Source organism: Meleagris gallopavo, chromosome 1 (genome assembly GCF_000146605.3).
Source record: "Meleagris gallopavo isolate NT-WF06-2002-E0010 breed Aviagen turkey brand Nicholas breeding stock chromosome 1, Turkey_5.1, whole genome shotgun sequence".
Lineage (NCBI taxonomy): Eukaryota > Metazoa > Chordata > Aves > Galliformes > Phasianidae > Meleagris > Meleagris gallopavo.
Genome location: NC_015011.2, coordinates 145,730,686 through 145,740,554, shown reverse-complemented (window position 1 = coordinate 145,740,554; position 9,869 = coordinate 145,730,686).

Below are 9,869 nucleotides of genomic sequence, written 5' to 3'. Positions count from 1 at the left end.
CTTCCCTTCCCTTCCCTTTTCCTGTCACAAATACTGAAAGACAAGTCTTATCTGATTTGTACTGATATGATCCTGTATATAAGATGTACTATAAATTTATTTATTGTTTTAACAGGGGTTTCGAACTAGCTGACTCCCAGAGGTCCCTTCCAACCCCTACAATTCTACATTTAAATGTTTCTGTTCTCATAAATGAAGTTGAGAGTGTCTTTCTTTTTACACTTGTGGTGAAGTGGTATGGAATACATTGCATTCAGCTCAGAAAAATTTGTTCCTGAAAAACAACACTAAAAACTTATTACATTTTTGTAAATGTATTCAGTTATTACTAGTATGATCTTCTCTCCAGAGGTTCTGAAACAAAGAAATCTAACAGTGAAAAAAGCATCAACCTTTCTATGGAATGTAATCTCCTCTTAATGAATATAAAAATACATCTAAAATAGTATCTGTCTAGGATTTGCCAAGTATGACATGATCATGAAGTCCATTAAGAGACTCTCTAAGTCCTTTCAAAACAACAAAGATATAAAAAGCTTGGATATAAAGTAATTTATGTTGCACATTGAACAAATTTCTCTAGGAATACTCAGCATGAATTCTTATTACAATAATTCTAGGGAACTGTAAAGAAAGACAGCCAGCAATGACAGTAATGACAGCATGAGGGCAACATGAGATCACAGATACTTAGTCAACTGTCATTAGTGCAGTTTGCAAGCTTATCTTCATACACTTACACAAAAACAATATTCCTTTATGGCATAATAGTTAAGATGGAGACCAGTAGAAATATCATTTTTGAAAAAAGAATATGTTGCTGTTCCATTCTTTCACAAGGTAATTTATAGACAGTTAAATCTAGAAACACACAAGTGGAAGAGAGCCTACAGTTTTATTTACTGATATCTTATTATTGTTTGTTTCATATGAAGTGTAAATTTTCTCATGAATGCTTTCAGAAAATGGATTTCCATTCATAAAGACTTTAAATCCTTAAGCAAATTACACTTAACTTTTCCTGTAAAATCTGTACCCTACTTAGAGATCATTATCTAGGATAATAACCTCTTTGATATGGCAGAGATTATTAGATATAAAAATATAATAAATAGGATATTAACATTTATTTATTTTCATTTTCTTTTCATTCTTCAAGGGAACACACACACACACACAAAGTCTGAGTAATTTAAGAATAAACATACTGTGTAATAAATAATTTTGTCACTGTGTCTTATTTCAAGCAGTAGTTAGTAATGGATACCTTGAAAAGATACTCAGAATTTAAAGTCAGGAACAGTATTTAAACACATTTCAAATTCCAGCTCTGGAATAAGTACTTTCGAAACTGGAAGCAACATGTTCATTTCTGATTACAGCTTGCCAAAACTATGTGACCTGTTATCATTCCATTTACAAGTTCCATAGCATTAATAATATTTTTCTATGAGAAGCTGACTTTCATGAACTGCACTAGTCTCCCAACATGGAAAATTAAAGACAGTGTCGATGCTATTTAACATCTTTGTACGCAACATAGACAGTGGGATCAAGCGCACCCTCAGCAAGTTTGCAGATGACACCAAGCTGAGAAGTGCAGTTGACACACTAGAGGGAAGGGATGTCATCCAGAGGTACCTGCACAGGCTTGAGAGGTGGGCCAACGTCAAGTTCAATAAGCCCAAGTGCAAGGTCCTGCATCTAGACTGGGGCAATCTCAGGCACAGGAATTGGGCAGAGGAAGGTTTGGCAGAGGAAGGCTTGAGAGCAGCCCTGAGAAGAAGGATTTGGGGGTGCCAGTTGATGAGTCTCAACATGAGCCAGCAATGTGGGCTTGTAGCCCAGAAAGCCAAGTATATCTTGTGTTGCATCAAGAGAAGCATGACCAGCAGTTCGAGGGAGATGATTCTGCCCCTCTAATCTGCTCTTGTGAGATCCCACATGGAGTACTGTATCTAGTTCTGGGCCCCCAGTACAAGGACATTGAGCTGGTTGAGCGGCTTCAGAGGAGGGCCACAATGATAATGAAAGGGCTAGAGTACCTCACCTACAGTGATAAGCTGAGACAGATGGGTCTTTTCATCCTGGAGAAGAGAAAGCTCTGAGGGGACCTTATAGCGGTCTTCTAGTACATGAAGAAGGTCTACAAGAAAGCTGAGGAGGGACTTTTTAAAAGGGCATGTAGTGACAGGACAAGGTGAAATGGCTTTAAACTGGAAGAGGGTAGATTTAGACTTGATAATAGAGGTTTTTTGTTTTTGTTTGTTTGTTTGTTTGTTTTATTTTTTATTAATCTAAAGAGGAAAACTTCCAGTCTAACATTTTAATATACATTTTATGTTAAAAATTATTATTTTATGTAATACAAAGAAAGTTCAAGATTCTGTTTTTGCTGTTTTGAGAATGCTATGCTACTATTAGTAGTAATTAGCATAACTATAATAATTATTAATTATTTTATATACTTAAATGTGTGCTGCTGTATTGCCTGTTGTACTTGATTAGGAAAGACAGTCTCCCCATCTGTCTCCCTCAATTGCATTCTACTCCTATTCCCGTATTTCCTTCTTTCTTTCCACATTCTTCCCAGTCCTTTCCTTCTGCAGCTGTTTCTTGGGTAATTTCCAGAAATTTCCTTACTTATATGTCCTACTTACATACAAATCTGTATTACATATGTCTCTTAGATATTCTTTTCTCCCATCAATCTTGGCCTAATGCTGTTCACCTCGTCTTTTCTAATATTGTTTGAATACTTCAGAGCGTTTCTTTCTTTTCCTTGCCATGGTACTCAGCCTGCTGTCCCTGACATGTAATTCTTGACATCTCCACATAATTCTGTTCCTTGGATAGCTGACAAAATTGCAAAAGAATCATGTCATATACTACAACAGGCTTGCTTCTATTCTGTTAAAATACGTATTAAATTAGTATGTGGAAAGTTGCAGTTTTATTACAGAGAGATTCTGATGTTTGTAGTCGTAGAGCTATAATTAGCAATGACAACTACTTGGATGAATACAAAGTTACCTAACTGAAGTTTAAAGGGAAAAGTAGGAAAATACTATATCTTCTTTAAATGGAGCAAAGAATATTGTGAATTTCAGAACAAAATCCCAAATGGTGTCTATGCAGCTATCATCCACTATCAATTCTTTCTCTCCTCTCATGTATCATAATTCTCCCATTCACTTATTTTCACCACATATCTTCAAAGGAATATTTTTCACTTTTCTTTCACAACTTTGACAAAACCAACTTCTTCCCCCACTTTCCTCCACAGTTCAACATTTCTGCTCTGTTCTGCAGCCCACAACACTTAATATTTTTCTCCTTCCCTTTTGCTATATGTATCAAAAATAAAACAAAAAGCATACATCTTGCTACTAACAAGGGGATTTTCTAGGAATATAGAAAAAAATGCTATCTTTTTTTTTTTTTCCTGTTTCTTTCAATGGAAATTGGAATAAATAGCATGAGCTCCTAAATTCTCAGAAATGTTCAGCTTGATGATGATTTACGTAAAAATAAACTGGCTGATCACTGCAGTTCTTGTATTTCTAAGGGCAAATGAAACAAAGTACTTTGTGCCCTGGTGCTGTCAAATATTTTTTCCTCATGATCTCAATGTTTGGGGATTTTATTCATAATATTCACATACTTTCAATTTGTAAGTAACATCCACTTCATGAAGGGTTGCTCAGTAAAAGAACATGAATTTTAGGTCCTGCTATAGTATTAGAAGCGTATCAGAAGCATAGTAATATTTAATATAGTTTTTGCCCTACAGCATTCCATGGAGTAGGAAAATGTAACCTCACAATCACTGTATTATGAAGAAAGACCGCTAAATTTCTTTGAAAGCTATAGCCGAAGATCTACAGCAAGAAACCTTGGAGCATACAATGGAAATAATGTCATTTAAATCCCAGGCTTATTCTTTAACTCCCCCTGGGGTAAAGGTAAATGTTTATAAAAATTTTGTTAGTAATGAGAAATAAATTATTCCCCCCAAGAACAGGCCTTTTTATTCTATTTGGTCATTATGGTTCTAGCATCTGTCAAAACAAGACATAAATTTTTTTAAAACTAAACTTACAGAGAAATAGAAACAAGTCAGCATGCAACATAACGGGAAACTTTGGTTTTATCATCAGTGAACATAATTTAGAACCAAAGATTTTACCAAGCTCCAGGAGACATCAAATCATAGAAAGGCTTGGGTAGGGAGGGATCTTAAAGATCATTTAGTTCCAATCCCCCTGACATACGTAGGGACATCTTCCACTAGATATGGCTGCACAGGGCCATGTCCAACCTAGCCTTGAACACCTTCAGGAATGGGACATCCACAGCTTCTCTGGACAACCTGTTCCAGTGCCTTATCACCATCAAAGTAAAAATTTTGTTCCTATAGTATGTTTAATACCTTATTTTAGTTAAAAATTGTTATCCCTTGTTGCATCAGTGGCCAGTCAGTCATTTCTAGTACTTCTTGCTCTGATAGCTTCTCTACTTGGATGCTGAAAGTAGCTGGTCCTGAAACAGTGGTAATTGTTCTTTCCTAGATGGTTATGACTCAGAACACATCTCAGGTCCTTACTGCAGTTCCCTCTTCCAAGCCTATAGGAAGGTTCAATAAGGCCAAGTGCAGGGTGCTACATTAGGGGAAATCCCAGGAATTTATACAAACTGGGGGAAGATCACCTTGAGAGCAGCCCTGCAGAGAAGGGCTTGGGGGTTCTGATGGACAAGAAGCTGGACATGAGCCACAGAAGGCCAACTGTGTTCTGGGCTGCATTAAAAAAGGGGTGGCCAGCAGGGAGAGGGAGGTGATTATCCCCCTCTACTTGGTTCTTCTGAGGTTCCATCTGGAGTACTGCAGGCCTGGGGCTCCCAGGACAAGAAGGATGTGGAGCTCTTGGATTGGGTCCAGAGGAGGGCCATTAAGATGATCAGAGGGCTGTAGCACCTCTCCTATGAGGAAAGCTTGAGGGAACTGGGAAAGACTGTTTACAAGGGTGGATAGTGATAGGACAAGAGAGAATGATTTTAAACTGAAACAGGGGAGGTTTAGGTTAGATATTAGGAGGCAGTTTTTCACACAGAAGGTGGTGACACACTGGAACAGATTGCCCAAGGATGCTGTGAATGTCCCATCCCTGGAGGCATTCAAGGCCAGGCTGGATGTGACTCTGGGCAGCCTGGTCTAGTGGTTGGCGACCGTGCATATAGCAGGGGGGGTTGAAATTCAATGATAATTGTGGTTCTTTTCAACCCAGGCCTTCTATGATTCTATGATTTTATGATTCTATGATTCTACACCTGAATGCTAAACAGGAGTAAGCATTGTTAAGCATAAAAAATGGTTGAAAGGGAAAAAAAAAAAAAAAAACCATAAATGTCTGGGGAAAAGATTTGATCAGATTTACTAGGTTTTGGAAAAAAAAAATACTACATAACATAAAAATTAACTGTTTTAATCCACTCTTCTATCAAAATTAAGAAAATAATATGGTCTTAATCCTTGAAGACATTTCAGTGAGTATAAATCCCATTTGAAATACAAAACATGAAACACTGAAATTTCTGAATGATAGATTAGCAAATGTCTACTTTATACAACATCTTGAACCACAATATGTAACACAACGGGGGTGATTAAAATACCCTGATAAAAGAGATCTTACTTTAAGCTAACGTTTTATTATGAATTGTAAATCACCATGTTCCTGTGTATTTTTTTTTCTTCATAAAATTTAATGAACTTATCAGGAAGAAAGAAGAAGACAAGAGAATGCTTCTGATGGATTCAGACTGCTGATGAACCCTGATTTCTTTGGTATTTTTATGCACATCTTCACTTTTTAAAATCTCAGTTTTGTTTTTAATATTAACTTATGTTTTCTGAAAAGATTCAAGGAGACATTTCAGTGGAGTATTCTGAAGGACTACAACACTTTAAACAGATTTCAATTGAAACAGAGTTACAGTGAATGCTATTTTGCTTTTTACATGTGTCATAATTCATATCCAAAAACAATTTCCTCTTTTTTTTTTGTAGATTGAAAAGAGATATGTCATAACCAGAAACATTATGAATTCTGAAGAGTATTCAAATGTTATTTGATATAAGAGGAAGTTAAATCATAAAAAGTGGAATAAATATTTTAAGTTAACTACCTTGCTTAAAAAGTGTACAATCTGAAATTTCTTCTTAAATAAATAGATTATAATAGTTGTTCTTTTTCTCTAAACTTTTCCAGGGCACAACACTGCATTTTACTATTATACTGCTGAAACACAACCTTTAAAAACAAATATTAGTGTAGTGAAGTAAAATATTGTCTAAAAATTTTGAAATAAGCATATATTTATTCAGTTCAATATTATTACATTTTCAGGTGTTACTTTGCATATCCAGTGGTCATGACACAAATAAAATGAGAATAACACTGGTTCCAATTTTCTGGATTGTCCCTTCTTAGTGACATTAAAAAAAAAAAATACTCTCTTTAGATCTGTTTTCAGGTATACTGCTCATATAAAAAGTGACTTTAACATTTGGAAAAAAAATTACTGACAGATGGTATTGTTTCTTTCTTTTATAAACACAGTTGTAATGGAGTTGTAGTTTAAAGGCCCTTAGGCTTTTGTTAGTAATAGAATAAGGAATGTGAAAGGAAGCTTACAAATATTTTTAACAACTATGAAGACAACTAACACATGCTCCATAAGATTTGTTCATCACTAAAAAATAGAGTTATTTCTAGGGCAAAAGAAAAAAAAAAAAAAAGATATGAAAAAAGAAAAAAAAGAAAAAGAAAAGTATGTAAAAATACGAAAATGAACTATGCTATGATGAAAGCAAGTATTGTCAATCTAATTCAGGCTGCTGGCAAAACAGTCTGCCATTAACAGATCAAGCATTTTAAGCCACTGAATTAAGATGGTGGGGTTTTGTTTTGTTTTTTTCTTTTTGTTATATTTAAGAAAAAAAAGTTTTCACTATGGGAACAAGCTGTAACACAGGAAGTTCCATTAAAATATGAGGAAAAACTTTGTTACTTTGAGAATGGTGAAGCACAGGAACAAGCTGCCCAGATAGGTTGTGGAATCTTCTTCTTCATAGGTATTCAAAACCCAATGGGACACTTTTCTGTGCTACCTACTCTGGTGAATCTGCTTTAGCAGAAGGGCTGGACTAGATGAACTCCAGAGGTCCCTTCCAGCATCTACAATTCTGTGATTCTGTAGAAATGACAGTGAAGCCATGGACTGTCAATCATTTCTTGAGCAGTAAGTATTTAGCCATCTGTGCTGCTTTTGATATGCATTCAGAAGAGAGTGTCCTTGGAGTTTAATGTTAATTTCCAGATTACTCTAAAACTGCTCTTCAGCAGACTGTTTTACTGATGGTGCCATTGAACTTGAAAATTTTTGTGTGGCCATTAAGTATTCTGCAAATGCTTTCAACACCTGATGTGCTCTTATAAGCTGCCAAGATTTAACAACTGACCTGTGATGGATGAAGTGAGAAGAGCAAAAGCAGTCTGTAGAGTACTAGTGTCCAGAATCTTGCTGTGAGTCTGACTAAATTCAGTGAGAAATACTGAAGTCTGCCTGAAAAAAAAAGGAAAAGAATACTTGTCTCAATCACAGATTCAGAAAATCCTTCAAAATTAAGGTGTGAAATCTGACTTGTAAAGTCAAGTTACTCTAAGAAACTTCTACTCCAAATTGTGTTGTTGCTGTTAATTACTATTATTGACATTTTTCTTCTCTTCCCCTCTCTATTTCTTTTTTGATCTAAATGTAAAACATCTCAGGGAACTTACTGTGATATGTCTTGGATGAATATGAGGTATAGAATCATTTTTATTTTATAATAAATAAAATGGTCCTGCTTTTACAGGTATGGCAGGAAATCCCATCTATTTTTGGCTATTTAAGTATTGAACAGGTCTGTAGTTACTGAACAAGATCAGAAGAAACTCATTTTTATTTTAATTTCTTCATCGTTAGGTACTTGGACTGAATTTTCATATACTGTTTGTTTTTTGTTGCTGTTTGTTTGTTTTAATGTATGTTATTAGCTACTAATTTAATGTATGTTATTAGCTACTAATTTTAATTCTTCAATTCTTGGAAAGAAAGTTATGAGATTAGTTGTTAACATATGTGCTAACACTAAGCATCGTGAATCATCACTTGAGCATAACTCTGATTTCTGGCTTGGATAGCAAGCTTTGTTAGTTATTGTAATGCAAAAGCACCGGTGCTTCTGTGTAAGATTTACAGATCTCGAAGAAAGTACTTAGAGGTAAGTTAATATTCGTCAGTTTAATAGAGAGGTACTCATGTTAATAGAAGCTTTTGGTAGATTCTCCACCAAGTCCTCAGTACCAGCAGGTTGGTAGGAAGAAGAACTCCCTAGGGTTTCCTCCAGTAGATACCAGTGGTGGCAGGTCGTCAAGAAGTCCTTTTGATCGCCGAGGTTTGCTGCTTCGGAGCTGCCCCAGGCAGAGCTGAGGCGGCTGATCGCGGGGTGCATAGGTGATTCGCTCGGTTTTCCCTCATCCAGGGATTCCCGAGGCAACGGAGCAGCCCGGCACCTCTCGCGAGAGCGGCTCACGTGGCGGTGATGTTGCCAGGGTAGCGGCTCTCCGTCCCCGCCTCCCTCCCCCCACTCTAATAAGCGCGTTGAAGAGACACAGATGATGAGGAGGAGTTTTTGTCACTGTGAAGAGGGTGATAAGTGCGGTTGCACTCGTCAACGACCTGGTAAAAGAGCGAGGGCAGATCCAGCACTATCAGTAACGGGCGGTGCTGTTTAGTCACATTTGTTAAGGCTACTCTGATTCTGCTAGTGCTAGTGGGTCTGCTGGATTGCCATGGCTGCGTCCCAGCGGAAGGCTACTGCCAGGAAACATGTGGAGACCCAGACTGAGGTCCCAAAACAGCATGCTAGCGTTCAGGTTGCTGGCTGCAACGAGTGCCAGAGTCTGGCCCTTGAAGTGCCAGGTGATGGAGGCAGCGCCTGTGTAAGGTGTGACCAGGTAAATGACCTTCTCAGTCTGGTGGCCTGCCTGAGGGAAGAGGTGGAGAGGCTGAGGGCCATCAAGGACTGTGAGAAGGAAATTGACTGGTGGTGCCAGGCCCTATCGGCCCCAAGGTCCTGGCGTGCACCTGAGGCTCCCTATGGAGCATGTGGCCCCCAGTCACCTTGCAAACAGGTGACAGAGAGGAATCGGCAGACAGACTGCGCTCCTGATACAGTGAGCCCTCAGTCTTCTCCTACCCCTCACAATACTAATGAAGAACTAGGGGGTGTGGGACTGGGTCAAAACCACTGTAACTTTTTCCCAAAAGGGCAAGGTGATATCCACTGCTCAGTGGAGGAGCCTCTGCCCTGTTGTTGCCGAGCAGAGCAAAGCTATTTGAGAGAGAAGGACGGGTGGAAACAGATACCGACTGGGCGTTGTGGGCGTCCCCCTCCCCGACCATGCTCGGCTCCCCAGGTGCCTCTGCGGAATAGATTTTAGGCCCTGGAACCCGAGGGAGAGGTGTGTGCAGGTGTGGAGGGAGGCCCACCCATGAGGGTGCCTCGGGGGAAGTGGTCACCCCCACGCCTCAAGACTTCTTCCACCCGGAAGGATAGAAGGGTGGTTGTCATAGGCGACTCCCTGCTGCAAGGAACCGAAGGCCCTATATGCCGGCCTGACCCTACGCGCAGAGAGGTGTGCTGCCTCCCTGGGGCACGGGTCAGGGACATCGCTAGGAGACTTCCCAGACTGATCTGCCCTTCTGACTACTATCCACTATTGATAGTACAGGCTGGCAGTGAAGAAGTTGGTGAGAAAGCC